Source organism: Puma concolor, chromosome D2 (genome assembly GCF_028749965.1).
Source record: "Puma concolor isolate L17-30 chromosome D2, mPumCon1.1.hap2, whole genome shotgun sequence".
In the NCBI taxonomy this organism is placed as follows: domain Eukaryota; kingdom Metazoa; phylum Chordata; class Mammalia; order Carnivora; family Felidae; genus Puma; species Puma concolor.
The window spans coordinates 6,808,696-6,831,263 of NC_141677.1; the positions used below are offsets into that span (position 1 = coordinate 6,808,696).

The 22,568-nt window shown below is 52.3% G+C and overlaps 1 protein-coding gene across 5 annotated transcripts in view; it reads right to left on the bottom strand.

The window, feature by feature from the left end:
* The window catches only part of SGMS1 (sphingomyelin synthase 1), a 286,818-nt gene that overhangs the window by 237,766 nt on the left and 26,484 nt on the right, over positions 1-22,568 (bottom strand). The window contains exon 2 of one of the 5 annotated variants that reach the window (XM_086679504.1): positions 17,353-17,447. The exons of 3 other annotated variants lie outside the window; for them this stretch is intronic. The gene's annotated coding sequence lies outside the window, so the exon portion shown is untranslated. Of the gene's footprint in view, positions 1-4,778; positions 7,338-17,352; positions 17,448-22,568 lie in introns of those variants that run through there. One more of the 5 variants, XM_086679505.1, reaches the window with a different exon arrangement.

Sequence of the window (22,568 nt, forward strand, 5' to 3'; positions counted from 1 at the left end):
AAAACTCCAGATTTCTATGAAGATGTGAGATCTGGCTCCCACCCCACACAGGGGCCACCATATGGCAACGCCGAGTGGACTCCGGCAGAATCCGCTCCTGCTCTAAGGGACACGCGCCTTTCCGCTGGGTCACAGGGCCCAGGCTCTGCTTTTATTTAATATCCAACCTGCTTCGCCCATTTGTCACCTGCCTGGCCCCCCAAGGCACTCCAATTTGGGCTTCTCGTTTCAGATGCATCATAAAGTGGGCTTTAAAAAAACAGACAAACACTTTTTTCAAATATTTCAAAGTTTCCTTTTTCCATAGGGGAAAAAAGGGAGAAGACATCTTTTCCCGGTTCAAACATTCCCCGAACGTTAGACTTTCCAGAAACATTAAATTTCTAAACTACTGTATCTCTTATTTCGTCATTACGTTTTGCACGTAATGTCTGCCTTCCAGGAAATGATGAAATGGCATCATTTCTTCACGCCCCACCTCTCGGGTGTGCGGAAGGGGCTGGGAACGTGTGTCCAGTTCACTCTGAGAACAGCAGGCGAGAGCTTTCAAACGCTTTTGCCTTGACCATCACATTTCTAGAACACCTCAAACATCTTCATTTTCTGAGCAAAAAGCATCTGGTACTTTTAAGTACCAGTATTTTTAAGCAGCGATATATACGTATTTCTATTTCTTCCACACTTCCTTTTCCTCCCACTAAAAGGAAGCAGATGAAAGCCCTCACACTTTGCGTGCTTACACGGCCCCAAAAGGAGCTTGAAAATAACGCTGCTCACGAGCTCGTGGACAATGTGCGAATGAAGAAGGCAACGAGGGAAGAAACAAATGCACCGGAGGGCAGAATGACCGCGTGTGTGAGCTGGGGGAGCCGCCAGGACCCCTTGCTGTCCACCACGGGGCCTCCAGCCACTGGTCCCCCCTCCAGGCCACACCACCAGCCTCGTCACGCCCATCCCACTCAGAACTCCTAGCCTCGGCTTCCTGCCCCTTTCCTGAACAACCCTCAGCACACAGTGGGACTGTGACTGTTCCTCCGGGAACTGGGGCGAGTAATCTACCAGGCGCCAAGGGGGGATTTCTTTGCCCGGAACAAGGAAGCGCTTGCAGCCTGGGGCGCCTGCGGGGGTAGCAGTGACGTGAATGTGAAGTTTGGGTGTTGGGGGGCGGTGGAGATGAACAGTAAGGATGTGGGGACACGGGGGCACATGACCTCACAAGGAGCAGAGATCTTGGGGCAGAAAAGCTGGCTCATTTCTGGCTGGGAGGCGATAAAACGTACCAGTTAACAGCATGGACTCTGGAGTCGAGAGGGCCCGGGGTCAGCGCTGAGGCCGCCGCTGTGGCAGCTGGGCCTCCCGGACGAGGCCGGCCTGTGCCCACACAGTGGGCTGCTGGCGGGGCCCGGGACTAGGCCCAAGATGGCGCCCCATGAGCCCCACGCAGCGACCTTGTCCACGGCTGCCCTAGGAATTGAGGGCTACGTTTCTTAAGGCAGTTTTTACGAAACTGACGAGGCACTGGACGCTGTGGGCCTCCGGGGAACGGATGCCATGTAAAGTGGAAAACCGTTGTAGAATTCCTGGGCTCCCCTTCCCAGAAGGAAGGTCAGGGACCGCTTCACGGTCTTTACTGTTTGAACCAGCCTTTCTCACTGGCAGAAAAAAGTCACTCAAGAAGCATCTTGGGCGCCTGGGTGGCTCAGTCGGTTAAGCGTCTGACTCTTGGTTTTGGTTCAGGACAGAGTCTCATGGCTCGTGAGTTCGAGCCCCACATTGGGCTCTGCTGTGTCAGCACGGAGCCTGCTTGGGATTCCCTCTCTCCCTCTCTCTGTGCCCCTCCCCTGCTCTCCCTATCTCTCTCTAAATGAATGAACCTAAAAAGAAAACAAAAAAAAAAAAGAACCAGAGTTCAGTCACAGAAAATCACAGAGTGATTGTAGTCAATCTGTTATGAGCCCCAGGTAACATCACAGTGTTAGGGATTAGAAGGAAATGGGCGTGCCTTTGGACTTCAACTATTCTGAACTTATTATTTTAATAATCCAGAAAACACTCAACATAATCTGGACCCTTAAGGATAGCTAATGCCGCTGCATTACACATGAAATTCTTTTTAAAAGTGAAAATGAAGGCCCAGTGAGTGAAATGAGAGAAACCCTCAAGGGCCATGTACCACCGCTCTGCACCCACAGTTCCCCATTAGGGTCCCAATAACATTTGTACTGGGGGCCCCTCGGTTCTCTGCCACGTCAGTAAAGGTAGGAGTAACTGCTCCTGCCCTCGATCCTTCCAGACAAGGTAGGGGACAAAACAGTCTTTGCCTCTGGCCAGAATTTTATCAAGTCCAACTGCAAACATCACTTATTTCTTGCTGGTCAAGACTCTGATCAAATTACTGACCAAAAGCAGAACAACCAATGGCTGCCTCGTAAATTCCATTTGTTTCATAAACAAATCCTTTCTCTCTCAGTGCCTACAGAGAGAAAAGTAAACCTAAAAAGGTAAAAAGATAAAGAAACACATCTTTACGGGGTCGTTTTGCCAGTGGGCACATTCCCCGCCCCAGGGAAAGGTCCGTTTTGACAGTTAAGATTTTAAGGGAGCGTCACAGCAAAGGGTTAAGAGTCTGAAGAATAAGAACTAAGAAAAGCAAACTAGAATCGATGCAATCCAAACAAAGCCCAGTATCTTCTCCACTTCTCTTCAGCAAGCGCTAGTGCATCCGGGAGGGTAGTCCACGGGGGGCACTGAACAAGCCCAGCACATGTGCCAGAGCGCGAGCCCTGCACGTCTCAGGGCCAGAGTAGAACGGGAGCCTAACAATGTATATAGCAGTACGATAACGTCTGCTGTGCCAGACGTGCCAGGTACTGTGCAGGCAGAAGGTCTGCAAGCCAGAGGCAACCACAGACGGGGCTGGTACCAGCTACTGGTACATGCCAGGTACTGTGCTGAGCACAATATATACACGGGGCTCATGTACCTGTGCACATATGTAGCAGAGACAAAAACATCTACATATTAGCACAGATATAAAACTCCCATATATACACATGTACCTATATGTATGTATAATCTCACTTAATCCCTGAAACAACCCTGGAGCAAACAACGTCTCCAAAGTACGGACAAGGCTAGCTAACTTCTGCGTGGTCACACCAAGAAGCCGGATCTATACCCCGGTCTGTCCAGGCTCTTTCGCACGGCCCACGGAAGGTGGGGCTGACAACACTGAGCGGCCACACAGGAGGGTGAGGGAGGAAGTGCCACCACCGTGCATCTGGCAGAGGTTCTGAGCAAGGGCTGGCCGGCCAGCTCTTCAACTAGAAACAGGACCACAGCAGAGACCGGCCGGCCGGCCGGCCGAGCGTGCTACGCAGTGCAAATCCAGGAGCGCGGGTGAAGGCTGCCTCTTCCAAGGCTCACAGCCCTTTGTCCCGTCTAAACACGGCAGCTCCTGGAGCTCCCACCGCGGGACGAGACATGCGTACGAGGATTCTAGATACCGCATCGTATGGCATTCCCAAGTAGCCCAGGAGTCAAAGTCTGTGCAGCCTCCTCCAGCGGGTGAAGGCGGGGGTGGTGGAGAGGCGAGCCCCTTCCCCCCGCCTGCACCCCAACGTTCTCATTTGCAGATCACAAAGGCCAAGATGCACAGCCCCCTCCCCATAAAATGACAGAATTCACCGGATTCAAGCGTGCTGCGCAGCACTCTAAAGGCCGAAAAGGGGGTGGGTGGCAAGAGGTGACAGAAGGGACTCTCCGAACATCACAGTCGTCTGCTCTGCAAACTGGGTTTGCGGGGGGGGGGGGGGGGGGGGGGCAAAAATATATACATATATATTTACATATATAGGCGTACGTATGTACAGATAGGTATATATATGAGCAGGTTCCATTGCCAAACCCAAGACTACGACCTTGCTAAAATTAGAAGGAAACACAGTACTGCAGAGAGATACCCACTTGTTTGTTTTTTGTTGTTGTTTTTTTTAATTTTTTCTGAGAGGGAGAGAGAGAATCCCAAGCAGGCTCCACGCTCAGTGAGGAGCACGACTAGGGGCTCAATCTCAGGAACTGTGGGATCAGACCTGAGCCGAAACCAAGAGCTGGCTGCTTCAGCGACCGAGCCACCCGGGCACCCCGGACTTTCTAAACGGAATAGAAACACGTTGTGGATGTCTTCTCCACGTTCTGGACACTCTCTTGCCCTATCCCCTCCTCATCCCCCTCTTCTCTTACTATGGATGTCAGGGAAACACAGTGCCTGTCTCCATCATTAATGTGGAACGCAGCCCAGAGTGCTGAATGCTCACAGAACTCTCCAGAAAGCTCTCCTGAGAGCCCCTCCCTGCCAGCACTGCCAGCGGCCGCTGGGCGCACCCGCTGACCCTTGGAAGCCCCGGCCCCAGCAGGGCAGAAACACTCCGATGCCTCCTGAAAGGCTTTTCCGAGTTCCACAGAAAATCGAAAGAAAAAGAAGGCAAAGAAGTCTAACCATTCATCTCTAAAAACACAGGCTTCGGATCTTCCCAGAGCTACCTGGGGGCCGGGGCCCAGCCCCGCTCCCGGCCCTGCCCTCGTGCCACTCCTAGGGACGTCACACCTCCCACGTGGGACTGCGTGGGACCCCCAGAGGCTTTCCTAAGCAAAGCCGAGCGGCAGCTGGTAAGTAAGCTCGCCAAGCAGTCGGTGCTCATTTGGCCCCGGCTTCTGACCCCGGAGACGCCCACGAGGAGGTGGGGGACGGACACATCACCCCACAGGTGAGTCCCCACCTCTTTAAACAGAAACACGGCCAGATCACCCTCGTCACGGACTCGACAGCTGACGTGTCCGATGTCACAACCGTGGCCTCCACACGAGCCATCGGATGCTGGGGTTTTGTGTGCGAAGCCAGCAGCCTCTGAGCCCCTCGGCCAGTACACTGATCTCGGGGCCGCTCAGTCACTCCGTCCCCGCAGTCCCCAGCTGCAGCTGGAGGATACACCCCCTTCCAGCAGAACAGCCGAATTCCATAAACGCCACTGTTTCTTCTCATCCGCCTCCAACGGCGGCGGGGGGGGCCACAGTGGATAGAGAATTTCATTCACACTCTGTCTGAAGGGCAAGTTTCTCCACAGCAGTGAAAATTCTCACCCAGATGAGGGGGCCTATTCATGACAATCTGAAATCACAAATGACAGAGCTCCGGCCCGTCTCCTGTGTTTTCTGAAACACAAAAGAATCACCTATCTCGGGAACTGAACTCACTTTCTGTGGCACCGCCCATCACACTGTAACGCACACAGGTGATCCACGTCTCCCGGGAGAAGGTGCTGGACACGTATCATCGCAAACACACACCAAGTGCCCTCAGAGCGGAACCCTAAGTGCTGGTTGCCCTGTGGGCATACAATCGAAATCGCCTGGAAACGAGAACAGTTCGCTTCGTCCTTGACTCTCGGTCTGGCATATACAAACACTGCACAGACCTGGGGCCTCACGCCCTGGGAGCCGACCAGCTCTGGCCAAGATCTGAACGGGTATTTTCTGCGAGGAACAGTTGCAGTTCTGCTTTTGATTTTTAACAAGGGTTTGTTTTCCTTTGCCGACCCTCAGGATTTAAAACAAAAAAGTCTTCCAGGCGCTTCAGGGCACTCCAGTTAAGCGGAGGGTCACCAAGGAAAGGTTTCGCTCGCTCTCGGGCCAGAGCCTCCGAAGCGGACGAGTCGCAGAGGCATCAAGTCTGGTCATCGAGGAGGATGACAAACCCCAGGAGACCTCGGCTGGGCATCGGTCAGCTGACCCATCGCCATCCACACGGTCCCCTCCGCACCCCAAGCCGCGGCCCCCGCCCGCTAAGTCACAGACACAGCTCCCAGAATCCACGCAGCACCACGCACGGTAAGAGACGGGGACACGGCCCGGGGGGGGCCGGGGAACGAGCGCAGGGACGACAGGAGTGGCCGATGCACCCTCACCCACAAGAAGCCGCCATGCGCTGACATTCCGTGTTTTTAAAGAGCACAAAGAGCCAGGCATCGCTGCAGGACGGTGCTTCCTAGGTGCTTTAGTCCAACCTCAGGACAGTCAGGACAGGAAGGAAAACTGCCCCCAGACCGTCCGTGGCTTTAATACGAAGAGTCGGTGACTTTCCAAACCCAGGAAGCCCACGAATCCGATTTCCTCAAAGGCTGACGGAGCAATACCGAGCCCAAGCTCTCACGTGGAAAGCGGTCTCTCGGTTCCACACACGGCCCTCCCAGAAGTGCACCAGGACGTCGGCAGGCTCCCACGGCAATCAGCACACGTAGAGCCGTCCATCTCGCTTCCCCTTCAGGGGACAAGTCGGCGGCCAGCACAGGGCCCTCTGCCGGAACTCCGTCATCCGGCGGCCACCGGGGCCGAGCGACCCTCTCTCGGGTTATCAGGCGGGGCAGGCCTGCCTTCCCCTGAAGGGGCCGTGCTCCAGTGAGCAGGGTGGACCGAGGACGCGCCCCCCACGTGGGGAGGACGGCAAGCAAGTGCACGCGTCCCCGGGAGCACACCGGTGCCGATCCGGGGTCAGCTGGCCGGTATTAAAAGAACCACACTGCCCTCCTAAAAACCGCCCAATCCCAGCGGAGACCTGCTAGCAGAGCTAAAGCTCCTTTTTTCCCAGTGTTTTTCAGCCGCTCTCTGGCAACCTGTCTGACGGCCCGAGCTTGAAGGCTTTGGGGAAGCATTTACTAGGGATCAAAGCCACAAACACGGCCTCGCTCTCTGGGCCCGATTTGCGCGTCTCTCTGGCCGGCCGCGGAGTGCCCTCTGTGGGTGGCCAAGGACAAACGGCATTAAAGCCCATTATCCCCGTTCCCTGTAAGAAGGCTTAACGTGTCAGCTGCATTTTAGTCTAAGGATTATACGCTTGCCCTCTGAAAACTGCTTTCAGAAACATCAATAAAGAGCTTTCTTTTGTTTTAAGGATTCTTATTTTTTGTCTCAAAGCCCAATTATTTATAAGTTTGTTGGTATTTTATATCTGAGATGAAAGCCTTTAACTAAGAAGAGGCAGCGGCTGCGGCAGCGTTAACAAGAAAGCCAACATCTCTGCTGAGAGAATCTAAATATATATCACGCCTTAGAAATGAGAGAATGCCAGTTACCACTCGCCACCACAGGCCTGCCACCAAACGTGGACGGGCAGGCCCTGCCCTGGAGATGCTTAAGGGGTCCACGTTGACTTCCTGCTAAAGGCACTGAAATGAACACACATACTCAGTCTGTCTCTCTTCTAAAACCACAAGACAAGAATAATTAAGGCTTTTCAAAAAATATTTATTTTTGAGAGAGACAGAAAGAGCAGGGAGGGTGCAGGCTCCGAGCTGTCAGTACAGAGCCCGACGCAGGGCTTGAACTCCCACACCTCGAGATCATGACCTGAGCTGAAGTCAGACGCTTTAACAGCTGAGCCACCCAGGCGCCCCAATGTGAAGCGTCATTCTTAAACATGAACAGACACTCAAGGACTATCAGGCAAACAGAGGAAGTATCTAATGTGAAAGACAGAAATGGGAGGAGAAAAAAGCAACACAACAAATTATGCAGGGAAAAAAAAAAGCTTCAAAAAGAAGGAAAAAACATATGATTAATCTCCTCAGAGGACTAAGAGAAAATACTGTCCTGAAATAGTAAGATTCTGTAAAACAGAAGCATTCACAGAACAGCCACCATGAAAAAGAGAGCTGTCAGAAAATAAAAGTGTAAAACATGAAACCTTTAATCAAAGATTCAAAAGCAAAGTTGAGAAAATATTCGAAGAGAAATCAGAACAAAGACAAGACAGCCAAGGCTAAGTCCGCACTAACAGGCACGTCAGAAGGAAAGAAGAGGGAAGACAGAGGGAAATCAATAATGACATACTTCAAGAAAATTTCTAAAAACGAAAGACATGAGTTGCCAGCCTGAAAACGCCCATTTGGATCTCAGCGGAACAAGTGAACAGCGGCCCTCCCCCACCAAGGAATATCATCACGAAATTTCAGAACGCAGAAGATAGAGTCAGAGAGAAAAGGAAAAATCACATCCGACAAGGGGGCCGGGAATCAGAAGGTGTCAGGCTTGTCCACTCAACGCTAGAAACCAGAGGACAAAGCACCAGCCTTCCCTGTTCAGAGGTTCAGAGATTCCCACCCTGGAATTCTACACCCAGCCAGACCGTAAATTAAATACGAATGTGACGTTCTCAGATACAAAGCAACTCAGAGGAGTCTCACCTCCCATGTGATTTGTTAGGAAGGTTCCAGAAGATGTGGTCTGCCAAACCAAGGGAGTTAACCAAGACAGGAGACGATATGAAATGAGGGAAACAGGGAAGCCGGTACAGGGGCAGATCAAAGGAGCCCCAGAGCGATCTGAAGGCAGAGCCCGTGACAAGATGTGGCACACAGCAGGCTGGGGCAGCGCTGTTTGCACTGGGACGGGGCCTGACGCCCCAGCGGAGATGGCGTCCACGAGTGAACACGGACACGATACCTGACGTCTTCACGTATTGTGAGGAGATTCACGTAGAAGGCCACATTAGGGGCTAGGGCACCAATCCTTTAAAACAAGACACTTACTAAGTCCAAGAAAAACAAAATCTGCGTGCAGGAAAGGTAAGGGGGTCCTTGCACGTAGGCTGACAGGGGTCTGGCCCTACCTGCGGGGGCCACGTTCCAGGACCCCAGAGGAGGCGTGAAAACACAGACAGCCACGGAACCCGCACGGAACCCCAGACAGTCTAGAAATCAGTCTTTATGCCACACACATGTCGAAATCACCTCCTGGCCAAGTAAACCTTAGTTTCCTCTAAGCTCCTAATACTACTGGATCTGATTACTTTTTAATGTTTATTTATTTTGGGGGGGGGGGGGGGGGCGGCAAGCGCACAAGTTGGGGAGGAGCAGAAAGAGAGGGAGAGAGAATCCCAAGCAGGCTCCGTGCTGTCAGCGCAGAGCCTGCACGCGGCCTGAACCCACAAACCAGGAGATCATGACCTGAGCGGAAACCAAGAGTCGGATGGTCAACTGACTGAGCCACGCAGGCCCCCAGTACTGGATCTGATGGAAAAGTCGGCAAACGTTCCGGGGTGAGGGCCCACCCCAGATATGGCTGACCTTCCCGAACATGTGAACGATGCCGGCGTGGACCCCCTCACAGAGACGCTCCCTAACCCCATGTGGCGGCGCTCTGTACGGGGAGCCAAGACCAACCTGCAAGCCGGACCCGCTGGCACGGCCGCCCTCAGGAACAGTCCTTCCAAGCCACAGGCTACTCTGTAGGAGATTCTCCTCTGTGCTCCCTGCACACACCCCATAATCGGGACAGAGACAAGTGTGGGAACAGGAAGAAGTCAGGACGGCTGACTACAGCAGGCCGCGTGACTCTGGACTTCCACACCCTCACCCGTCAAATGAGGGGGACGCTGTGCTGGCAGGCCTATCTTCGAAATTAACAACAGAACGAGGGGCGTCTGGGTGGCCAGTCAGTTGAGTGTCCGACTTCGGCTCAGGTCACGATCTCACGGTCCGTGAGTTCGAGCCCCGCGTCGGGCTCTGTGCTGACAGCTCGGAGCCTGGAGCCTGCTTTGGATTCTGTGGCTCCCTCTCTCTGTGCCCCTCGCCCGCTCATGCTCTGTCTCTCTAAGAATAAACACATATCAATTTAAAAAAGAAAGAGAAATGAGCAACATAACAAGCGTTAGGCCAGCATGTATCAGGCACTGCTCTCAGTGCCCTGCAAATATCCATTAATTTAAGCCTTCCCAGAACCCTATCGGGTAGATCCCTTTATCTCCGCTGCACCGTTGAGGAGACTGAGGCACAGAGATGTTAAGTGATTTGTCAGAATCTTACGTGGCTCATGACTGAACCCACATTCTCAACCACGTCTTCATCCCGCCTCCCTGACACCTCTCTCAGGTCAAACAAGAGAACACTCCTAATGCAAACCATTTGAAGATACACGTATTATCATCATCATCATCCCCATCATCCGGACGATCCCAGCAGCCAATGATGTTCCAGGAAAGCACCCGATTTCTGGAGGGAACCCTGCAGGGCTGCTGCCAGTCAACGCTGCCTCCTTGGGCTGACATTGACCTTGGGCCGTCAGTGTAGAGTATGCGACCTGGACGGCCCAGTGAGGACAGGCAGGCCCACGCCCGGGCCCCAGTGCCTGGCCCACGCAAGGCAGAGGGTCAAGAATGTGGCTTGCGTCCCACTGGTCACGGTAACAGGGTGGGCCCCGAGCTGCCAGAGCCCCCGGCCTCCCAACAACTGCAGACGCGTCAGGACGCATCAGGACGCCGTCTGGCTCCGTGACGAGCCTGATCACGCTGATCCTCTTCCTGACACACATTTCACTCTACCAAGCGAGGTTCATGGGCACATTAGTACTTTTCCCTCTCTGGATGCAAAAGCTGACAGACTGAGGACGTCAATCCTAATTAGCTAGCCTTGACAAATTAAACGCCCCTCGGGCCGGAGTTCCCAAAGAAAGCGCTCCCTATTATTAGAACAGAAGAGATCCAGTTTTTCTAATGCTACAGATTGGGTGATTTGGCCCATCACCAAATTTGTTTCAGAAAACCTTATTTTTGCCCAAAGAAGTTAATGGAGCCTACGGTTTCCAGCTGTGTGAGGGAAACGCCCGTGGTATATCTTCCCCTCCATCTTCTCAAGTCTCGTGTTTCATGTATCCCTAAATCTGAACCACTATTAAAAAATTACTACAATGAAGAATACTACATTCAATACTACATTCATTACTACAATGAATTTGTCAAGACATTTTAAACACAAAAGCAGGAAACGTAAATGGGTATCTTTTCTTCCTCGTAACTACACCTTAACTTTAGTTTCTTATAATTTTTTTTAATGTTTATTTCTTTTTGAAGGGGAGAGAGAGACAGAGCACAAGTGGGGGAGGGGCAGAGAGAGGGAGGGAGACACAGAATCTGAAACAGGCTCCAGGCTCTGAGCTGTCAGCACAGAGCCCGATGCGGGGCTCGAACTCACGAGCCGTGAGATCATGACCTGAGCCGAAGTTGGAGGCTCAACCGACTGAGCCACCTAGGCGCCCCTATACTTTATTAATTTTGGCAACAAAACCAGTGTAGAGTTTGACCCCCATTCACTAAGCTGACCCCCACCCCGCACCTGCTGACCTTCCTCTCTGCGGTTCCTGCAGACAGACCCTCCCGAGTCTCCAGTTTCAAGGGAAAGCCTGCTCCCCCACATCACTGCCCCCCAATGGTTGCACGTAGCATCCCACCCGATGTCAGATGTGTTCTAAGGTGAGGAGAAGACACTACCACACCATCATGCATTCTCACATCTGAGAATTATTACATGCAGCCAAACACCTGTAACTAAAACATCCAAAGGAACCTTCAACCTCACTTCCTAAAGGATGTTGTGGGCCACGACGGGGTGGTTTATGGGGTTTACGGGGAGGTAAGTCGAGGGCATTTCCCTTCTGTGTGTTGGAGGGCAGTGTGGGGTGACAAAGGAGCAGCGACTCACAGCCCGAGGCTCCACCCATAAAGCATATACGAGCACACGTGAAAATGCTAATGGGGTTACAATGATGTTAAAAGCCGTTTCACCAGTCTCTGTCCATCACAATGACCTCTTACAGCCCCCGATTAAGAAAAGACGAACTTTAGGGGCGCCTGGGTGGCTCAGTCGGTTAAGCGTCAGACTTCGGCTCAGGTCATGATCTCGCGGTCCGTGGGTTGAAGCCCCATGTCGGGCTCTGTGCTGACAGCTCAGAGCCTGGAGCCTGTTTCAGATTCTGTGTCTCCCTCTTTCTCTGACCCTCCCCTGTTCATGCTGTCTCAAAAATAAATAAATATTAAAAAAAAAAAAATTTAAGGGGGCGCCTGGGTGGCGCAGTCGGTTAAGCGTCCGACTTCAACCAGGTCATGATCTCGCGGTCCGTGAGTTCGAGCCCCGCATCAGGCTCTGGGCTGATGGCTCAGAGCCTGGAGCCTGTTTCTGATTCTGTGTCTCCCTCTCTCTCTGCCCCTCCCCCGTTCATGCTCTGTCTCTCTCTGTCCCAAAAAAATAAATAAACTTTGAAAAAAAAAAAAAAATTTAAGAAAAGACGAACTTTTCCAACCCCACGTGAGCAAACACATAAGCAGGCCAACGGCCACTGTTACGCTACATTTTAGACTTCACTACCTCATGTGCGGTTCTTTCTGTCAAGGTGCGTTATTTATTATTCAAGTAGCCCGAGAGCAGAGGTCGGCTTGGCTTGCTTTGATAAGCACGCCAAAGTCCACGCCTTATCCAGATATGCCGCCTTCCAACAGTCCGGTGTCACCACATGTCAACAGTTAGGACCTTTGACACATAGTCATTTCTACGTATGTCGTGCTGCATTTGCTTACAACTGAAGTAACCATTAGCTTATGGAGAGTAAGTGCTCATCAAATTTATACAATTAGGAAATATAACCAACAGGACATCTGCATGGCTCAGTTGGTTAAGCATGAGACTTGATCTCGGCTCAAGTCTTGATCTCACGGTCATGATTTCAGGGCTGGAGTTGGGCTCTGTGCTGGGTGTGGAGCCTACTTAAAAAAAAAAAACTAAAAGAGAATTTTGGGGCACCTGGTGGCTCAAATGGTTAAGCGATCAATTCTTGACTTTGGCTCAAGTCATGACCTCACTGTTCGTGAGATCGAGCCCCACGTCAGGTGCTGCGCGGACAGCATGCAGCCTGCTTGGGATTCTCTCTCTCCCTCTCTCTCTCTCTCTCTCTCTCTCTCTCTCAAAATAAATAAATATTTAAAAATTTGTTTTAAAAAAGGAAAGAACTGGGGCGCCTGGGTGGCTCAATCGGTTAAGCGTCCGGCTTCAGCTCAGGTCATGATCTCACGGTTCGTGGGTTCGAGCCCCGCTTCGGGCTCTGTGCCGACAGCTCGGAGCCTGGAGCCCGCTTCCGATTCTGTGTCTCCCTCTCTCTCTCTGTTCCTCCCCTGCTCTCACTCTGTCTCTCTCTCTCTCTCAAAAATAAATAAACATTAAGAAAATTTAAAAAAAATAAAATGAAAATGAAAAAAAGAAAGAACTATAACCAACATATTTGTTTAAAATTGGGGATTTGGGAACTGCACTTCCATATCATGTTTTTGCTCTGATGTATGAAAAGCACAATCCTGGACAGGACCTCCAAGTCCACAGGGGGCTCGTAAGTTCCACAAGGGCAAGAACCATGTCTGACAATCACCGTTTTGTGGCTCACATGTAATAGCTTCTCTGTAAATACTTGTTGGATAAATAAATGAATAAATAAAGGCATTAACATCAAAGTTACTGGTCCCGGGCTATTTCAAGACTACAGAGGTTACTGCTACCATGCCTTTGCTTTTATGAAGTAAAGCAGGAGTTGACAAACATTCTGTAAAGGGCCAGATGGTAACTGCGTTCCGCGTTCTGGGCCAGACAATCACCGCTGCAGCCACTCCACGGGGCTCTTTCACAACTGTTCAATTCTGCTGCTGCAGCACAAAAGCAGCCACAGACAAAACATACGCAAATGAGCAGGACCGTGTCTGAATAGAACTTTATTTACAAAAACCAAATTTGGTCATAAGCCCGGCCCCCAAAGGTAGCACTTCATGTTTTGTTTTGTTTTTTTTTTTAAACGTTTTATTTATTTTTGAGACAGAGAGAGACGGAGCATGAGCAGGGGAGGGGCAGAGAGAGAGGGAGACCCAGAATCCGAAGCAGGCTCCAGGCTCTGAGCTGTCAGCACAGAGCCCGACGCGGGGCTCAAACTCACAGACCGTGAGATCGTGACCTGAGCCGAAGTCGGACGCTTAACCGACTGAGCCACCCAGGCGTCCCCCACTTCATGTTTTTTTAAAGGAATATAAAGCTATTTACTGAGCACCGTTTACCAGTATTTACAATAAAGTAAACAATATACAGTTGGGTGACATTCTGACTACAAAGTTATTGTTTTTCGTCATTTCTGCTGAACCAGTAACTCAAATACCGAGAAGACTGAGCCCACCTGTAAAGAAGAGCTGAGGTCTAGAATTTAGATTACAGAGGTTCCCCCCCCCACCCCCACCATTTACTCCAGCAGGTGCTAAACCGCCAACATCTCTACCCATCTAATTATGATCATGTCTCCATGAATGAAGTCTTGGACCTTCCCTGAAACATGACCTTTTAGTCAACACAACACAGCAATTTCAACTTCTTGGAAAGGAATGGTTCACAAGAAGGAACCTTTAAATGTCCATTTAACGAAGTTCTGCTTACCTAATTAACACGCACCAGGACCTGTCTAGTTTTCTCATGTGGGTGGGGAGGTTGTCCGGAGTGCTAAAATTTCCCTGAAAGGAAATGTCAACTTGAATTTGTAGGACTGCAGATATGGATTTGATACGGCTGCTTTCAAACTGTCCAATTTAAATTGTTACATTACATTTAAATTGTCCAATTAGTTACAAAATGTGAAAGGTTAAGGCTTCAGGAAAAATTTCAATTTAACTTGAAGGGATTTATTTCTGGAGGTTGCTGAAAATGGTGGCATCCCAGAAACATGGGCTTATCTATGGTTATAAAATGCTGTTTTTATTTTGGGAAATGTTGAAAAAACGAACGAATGAACAAACGAATGAACAAACGAAAGAGAGAAAGAAAGGAAGAAAACCATTTACATGTGTATTGTAAGTATGCACACACACACAAAAAACCCAATTAAAAAAAAAAAAACAGATTGGTCCTTAGGCATACAGGAGTTAAACACAAAATCTGATTGAGTAACAACTCTGAAGGTTTCCCCTAACATTTAGAAAAGGAGCTCTCTAACGCGGGGGAATAATACACCGTGGGCTCCAACATTCTTTTCTGATGGAGGAAGCAACTCCAGAAAGCACTGGTTACTCTGAACAAATAAAAGGAACCACTCTCTTATAATGAACGTGCTATTCACTAAAGGTTCCAAATTGGTGGGCTTGCTGAATTCAGCCACACATGTTTGGCCGGGTCAAGCATCGGGCAGGGCACATGCACCCGTTGTCCACGGTGCCCATCCCCGCTCACTGCACAACCCCCCCTACCCCCCCACCCCCCGCCACCACCACCGCTAATCCCCGTCCTGCTACGAGCCCGTAAGAGCCTCTGACCTTACACCCCAAATTCCACAGCACACCTGGCTTCCGGGATGTGGCCACACCCATACCTGTAAGTCCTTAGCCAGACCCCGGAGCTCAAGAGCGAGCCCGTGACTTCCCACTCTCTGCCCTTCATGTAACACCTACTATCGACACCTGAGGGATATTCACGGATTGCCTACTGTTGGATATATTCTGCACAGTCTCCTCGGAGGGGCTGCGGAAAGGGGAATAATGGCAGAGAAGAGGGTGGAGAAACTGTGCGGGCAGGGAACAGAGGGGAAAGGGACGTGGTGAGTCCCACGAGAAGGGCTGAAAGGCCACCCAGGCTTCTCCCCACCGTGTCTGCTACCTGGATTCCTCCTTCACGCAACAGCAGCAGCGGCACAGGAGGGACAACCAGGACCGTCCCCACTGTAGCCACAAGTACTGAACCTCGTTTAGTCCTCCATTCTGTCGGGGGGACACTCTGAGCAGGGGAACCCCCCAGAAGTACCTGCACCTGGGGGAATGGACGCATGGTCACCTTCTGAGGCAACGGGACGCTCTACAGCAAGGACAAGAACGATCTGGAACTCTCTCTGAAGCGCCACTGAATGGGAAAAGCCAGACACCAAACGGGTCAGTCCGCGTTACGTGTGACACGCATACAGACAAAAACAGGCAAAACGAATTTACGCTCTTTGAAGTCAGGAGAGTAGCCGCCCTTGGGCGAGGTGGCGTCTGGGGTCCAGAAGGAGGCATGAGGCTGCGGTGGAAATGTCCGGGCTCCCCATCTGGGAGCTGGTTCACGGGAGGGCTCAGTTTGTGACTCTCTACTGAGCTGTGTACGTGACAACACGTGCACTTCCTGACGGCATCTGCTACTGCAGCCGCAGGTTAAAAACCCATTTCCCTGGGGCGGAGCTAACTGAAGCCCCCACACAGGGTCCCGGACCCCTTTCTCTTCTCAATCTGTCGAAGCCTTTTGGCCACAGGCCTCATCCTTTCAAAGCCTTAGCCAGGGCCAAAAAAGCAAAAACCCACACTAGATCCTTCCCAGATACCCACAATTCCAGTCACAGCTTCTTGAGAATGCTGGTGTCTTTCAAAGAAACCTTACTGCCGTCACCAGCTTTCTGTTCCAAATAAGAAACAGGAACACGAGGAGCCGCCACTGCCCTGCACGGCTCACTTGAACGGACTTCTTCCAAAATGGCGCTCTCAACGGACACCCCTGGCTCACAGACACCCACGAGGAAATGCTTGAAGGAGGCGCCATACACAAAAGGCCGCTGAGATCAGATCGTGGAAGAGTCCACAGCCGCTTCGCAGAACCAGCGAGCTATAGCGACGGACCGCGTGCAACTGGTCATCGTGCGCCATCACCCACAGCTACGGTCACAGCCGAACACGTGTTTAAGATCTCATGTGAAGTTCCGATGCAGGTCGCCCAACTACGGCACCGGGAGCCACTCGGGATGCTTCACACGTTATTTGAATACCGTAACCTCTACTTGACATTACCACACATTCTTTCCACGCTGTCTGTGAACTCAGGCCCAAAGAGCCACTAAGACCTTTGAGCACATTCAGGGCACCTGGGTGGCTCCACTGGCCGAGCGTCTGACTCTTGATTTCGGCTCAGGTCATGATCTCATGGCTTTGTGGGTTGGAGCCCCACGCCAGGCTCTGTGCGGACATCACGGAACCTGCTTGGGATTCTCATTCTCTCTCTCTCTCATTCTCTCTCTCTCTCTCTCTCTCTCTCTCCCTCTTTCTGCCCCTCTCCCACTCTCACTCTCTCAAAATAAATAAACTCTATAAATAAATAAGTCACCGACTTTACATCGGCTATAAAGGGATCATAAATTCAAAATTACACCTTTTAATAGGAAATTATAACCGTGTTCAATTAAATGATTCTATGTCACATAGTTTACGAATGTTCTCAGATGCCTCTCAGGGAGAATACCCTTATTTTTTGGAGCTACGTCCCTAAGAATGTGGGACAAAATGTCATGATCTGCAACTTACTTTCACTTCACATGCTTCAGAAAAATGTACGAGCACGCACACACACGCACACACACACGCGCACACACACACTGTGGCAAGACACTAACATTGTTAAATGCAGGCAGTGGAGACACGGGAACTCACAGCACGTTCTTCCCACCGTAGGTTTGAAATTGTTGTAATAAAAAACCTGCACAGAAATCTTCACTCACCTGTCAAGCAGGTGACGCGGCCCTGCCCCTCATCACAAGCAGATGGCCGAATGTGCCCAGAGATGCGTGCAGGGACCGTGCATGCCGCCCTCGCCCTGCCAAGAACAAGCGAGAACCAGCCGTCACCACCAACGATGTTTACCAAACGAATGCTGTTTCACTCGAGAAAACGTTCTTCGTGGAGGACAAGCCTCTAGACTCAAATTTTGCTCTGTTTTTAAGCAAGGAGAAAGGCGGAAAGAGAAAACAGCGCTCCCGCCACGTACTGAACCTGGGGGACAACCGTCCGCCTCACCCGCTCTGGGAGCTTCTGGGACCGAGAGATTCCTGATGAAGTTTCGTTAAGTCACGTCGGTTTCGGGGCGGTGACGCGTGACGGAGCCCAAACTGCCACCGAGCAGAACACGGGGCCTCCAGCCCCAGAGTCCGGGACCTGGGAGACCTCACGAGGCCCTCACGCGCAGCCCAAACCGGCCCCACTGCTGGGCCTCCCAGGGGGCCGCGACCGACCCCACCCTCCACGCGCTCGGCGACAGAACACGCGGCGCCACGGCCTGTAAGTCACGCTCTGTTCTGGGCCGTCCTGCCGCGGCCTGTGACGAAGGCACAGTTTACCGGCTCCGCTCTCCAGAGGCAGCTGATGTCACAGACGACGTTCGAGGGGCACGTGCAACCAGAGATGAAACCCTCCTCAGACCTTCTGCCCCCGAGCTCCAGGTGCGTCCCCCACCCCCGGCTCCCCCATGCCTCCCGAAAACCAACCTCAAGGCCAAACAGCCAAACACGTCCACGCACCATTTTGGGGGGTGGGGTGCACTGCGGTTTGTTTCCTGAGAGTATCTATTAACAGTCACTCTCAATAGTGCCATTAATGCTCTAATTGTGACACCAGTCACTATACCAGTTCCATCACCACTAATTACACTTCCCTTTTAAACACGATAACCCTGAGTGTAACTTGGACATTACATGCATTTTCTCTTTTCCTTCCTTTTTTCTCAAAAGAGCACGCTGTTGGCCAAGGGAAGCAAAGCAAGCATCACACGGCGCCCCTGGTGACTCTCCTCTTGGCCACAACGAAAAGGCAATTATCACTTGGTGTGGAGGGTTTTCTACCCACGTGTTTAGCAAGCACGAGGCTGGACACGGCAGCACAACCAGATACCGGCGTCCCAGGCGCCCCGTACAGGAGCCTGAGGAAAGCGAGTCAGGGCCCCGCACCTGCCTTGCAGCCCTGTCTCCACTCGCGAGAACCGCTTCAAGTGGCTTCCACACGCGGGGCCTGGAGCGCCTGCTCACGAGGACGCTGTACCCCACGAAGGAGATGGGATGGGGTCTCGATGCCTCATGCAGTGGAGCGCCCGGACCCCAGAAAACTCTCCGGGAAGTTCGGCCCAGAGCTACCCAAAACCAGAGGAAAAAACCTGATTCTCCTTGGGGAATACCAACTTTACTCAAAGGTAAGCAAACAAATCAGTAACTTAAACCTTGTTCATATTAAAACAAACATGCACTACGAGAACGTAATCACTGCGTGAATGTTTAAGCTAAAACTCCTACCCTTACTTATCCAGTTCATCTCCAGCAACACCCTGGCTCGCAGGGGAGGGGAGTGAGGGGCGGGCTCTGCTGTCCCATTAAAGGGGGTCTTGGGGGGCGCCTGGGTGGCTCAGTCGGTTAAGCGTCCGACTTTGGCTCAGGTCATGATCTCTCAGTCTGTGAGTCTGTGAGTTCGAGCCCCGCGTCGGGGTGCTGACAGCTCAGAGCCTGGAGCCTGTTTCAGATTCTGTGTCTCCCTCTCTCTGACCCTCCCCCATTCATGCTCTGTCTCTCTCTGTCTCAAAAATAAATAAAGTTAAAAAAAAATTAAAAAAAAAAAAATAAAGGGGGTCTTGGGAGAACGTGTGAGGCTGGCAGAGACTTTAATGTCACAGTGAACCCAGGACACTGCTGATGGCCCTGAGTCCAGGGAATTCTCTGCAACATGGACTCCCAGACTGCCACCCAATCGAGGGACAGGAAGACGGACATCTAGACACATGCAATCCCCTGTCTCTACCACACATCTGGGCATCCGTGCGACCGAGTCCCCTCCTCCCTGCTGGGCACTGCCACCATTGCTCACGGCACAGACACCTCTCCATCCCCACACCGATGGAGAACACGTTCAGCACCAACAGTCACTGCCATTTCAATGGATGTCCCCACCATTACTAGAGAGGTAAGCTTACTGATTTGGTTGGTCTCTCAAAGCTTTTCACCGTGAACTATACTGACAAGCGTAGAACCACAGTAGCCAGCCTCCAAGAAGGCCCCAGGGGTCCTGTCTCCAGTACTCATGCTCGAGTGTGGTCCCTTCCCACGCAGAGAAAGAAGGGGCTTTCCTAGCCCTCTTCCTACTTCCTACTGACGGGCACATCCCTTCATCCAGTTTGGGGCACTGGAGTCTGGGGTGAAAGGCTGGGTCAAGTCCAGCTCACCCTACTCCATCCCAGGAGGGACGCCCGCTGCCGTGTCCCGAGGGCCCTCGGTGCTCCAAGAGGACCCAGCCTCCCCCAACAGCCCAGCGGCATCACCTCCAGCCCCATCGAGCTTTCCGAGGGTGGCTGCTTCAGCCGATCCCTTGCCAGCAACCAGATCGGAGACCCCAAGTCAGAACCACCCAGCCACGCTGCTCCCAACACCGTGCCCACACAGAAGCCTTGGGAGGTCATCAACACTGATCAGTGTCTTAGCTGCTAAGTTCTGGGCTGACCACTACAATAACCTACGTCAGACTAAAGAACACTAGAAACAAACCCCACGTATCTAACGTCATCGGTGCCGGTTTGGGGGTTTTATGGAAGCGCCGTGTGCCCCTCCCCGGACTCCCTCCCCTCCCCATCCCCGCACAGACAACCACGAGCCCCGATTCTTTGCTCCTCTTTACGGTTTCACCACGTGTGTGTTCTCACTATGTTCTTGCATTTCGCCTGCTTTTAAGCCTAATACAGGTGAGACCGAGTTCATGTGTTAAGACTTGCCTCTTCAGATTCCAATTCTGAGGTTGTCGACTCCCATGGCCATGGCTGACTTTCACCACTGTGTGTGTGTGTGTGTGTGTGTGTGTGTGTGTGTGTGTGTGTGTGTATAGTTCCCACTGTGCGACCTTACCGCTCTATTCCAATGGAGGGTCACCCGGGGACTTGTCGGCTTCTGCTAATATAATGCTATTTACACCCCAGTGCTCGTCCCCTGGTGTGCACCGAGTCTCTCCAGGGTACGGACCTGACTCGAGAGCACGTACACGTGGTCAGCTCTCCTGGGCCGTGCCACACTGCCCGCCGCCGCGCCCGTGGACGATGAGCTCTTCAGCCGCCTTTCCAGCCTCTCCCAGATCACAGGCGTGCTTGTGTCGCTAATCACCGGCAAAGCTCTCAACCAACAAAAGGGAAAGCTTTTCGTGTTTGCAGCATCACTACCGCAAATAGACGGTACTCCGAAGTAGTGACCCAGGTGGCTGGAACATATTAGTCACAGGACAGGGGTGTGGGCTTCCAAAGGACGATGCAGATGCAGCCAGAAGCAGACGCTGCCCTTGGGCGCAAGTCAAACTGGATTTCCAGACAGGACATTCTGGGCAGCTTCCTCCGTCCCCGAGACCACCAGAGGCCCTGCCACGGTCACCATCGTAGCAGCGACCTGTGACTTGGCATCTACACGGCGCCCAGCCCTGGCCACGTGCTCTACTGCGTTTCCCTAACCCCCCTCCCCCCCCCCACCGCCCTGGCAGGCACCGCACCCACCGTATGGCTGAGGAAGCTCAGGCTCTGGAGTCTCAGGAACCCCATGGACACACACACAACAAAACAAAGTGGGGGAGACGCCACATGAACCTGGTCTCAGACGTCAAAGTCTGTGCTCTTTCTATAACGGGCCCTCCTGACCAAATAAAAGTACCTGATCCCAGGCCTGGGGCAGGCGGGTGCTGACCACGTGTCCTGGACAGATGCTGCACTGGGAGAAGGCGTTTGCCAGGCCTGCACGACAGGGAGACTGAGGCACAGAGAGAACCGTGGGGCTCAGCACCACCTCCTCGGGGGGTTACGCCGGGCGGCCCACACAGCCTGTCCACACAGCGTTCTCGTCTGCAGAATGGGGCTCCTGGACGTCCAAGGGCTGCTGTGAGGGCTACACAGCTACACAGACCCACAGGCACATGAGACAAGGCACAGACGTGGGCGGGACAAGGTGAAAAGCGCCCCAGGATCAGGCCGCAAAGAGCAGGGGGCCCGCGGCACCCCCGCCCTCGCGCCCACACACGCAGCCCCGCGTCCCCACCATGGGTGACCCGACAACTGGCATGAGGCCACTGCTGGGCCACTTTTTCTGCCAACGTCATCATTTCTCTTCCTGGCCCACCCTGAACAGAACACCCTCGCCCACCAGACCACCCTTGATGGGCTCGACATCCTCAACGTAAGTGCTGGGGCTGAAATGGATCGAACCAAGCACTGGGCTCGCTTGGCTTTTCTATTCCCGACGGCAGGAAATCTCTGGCACTCGCTTCAAATAGCAACGTGTCTTCCAAGTCTTTCCGGTATCCTCGCCATCACCCCAAAGTACCCGGCCGTGAAGAAAAACCTCGTAAAATGACTGGCAAGTGACAGATTAAAAACGGCTCGGGCGACACTACGTGCACTGTCGCTCACAGCGTTTCTGCCACACCTGAGATCAGGTCATTTAAGGTACGAGGTGGTGTTGACCAAATCTGTACGTTTGTAACTACATTAAGAAGTTAAAAAATTAATTGGTTGGGAGGCACCTGGGTGGTGCCGTCGGTGGAGCGTCAGATTTCGGCTCAGGTCATGATCTCACGGTTCTCGAGTTCGAGCCCCACAGGCTGTCAGCACAGAGCCCTCTTCAGATCCTCTGCCCCCCTCTCTCTGCCCCTCCCGTTTGCACTCTCCCCCCAAAATAAATATTTAAAAAAATTAATGGATGGGTTACTTATGCTACTGGATAAATTATAGGAGTAAAGATAGCAAAATGGAAACAAAAAGAAAACACGTGAAAAGTGACTTTAGCTACAGGGCCTCCAGCCTAGCTCCCAGCAAGCTCCATGGTCGCTGGCCCTTTCTGTACCCAGAGCAGACGTAAGGGAGCAGTGGTAACCACATCACTGCAGTCCGTCCGGCAAAATCTTTCTTGGCCACCCGATGCCATCTATGAGTAAG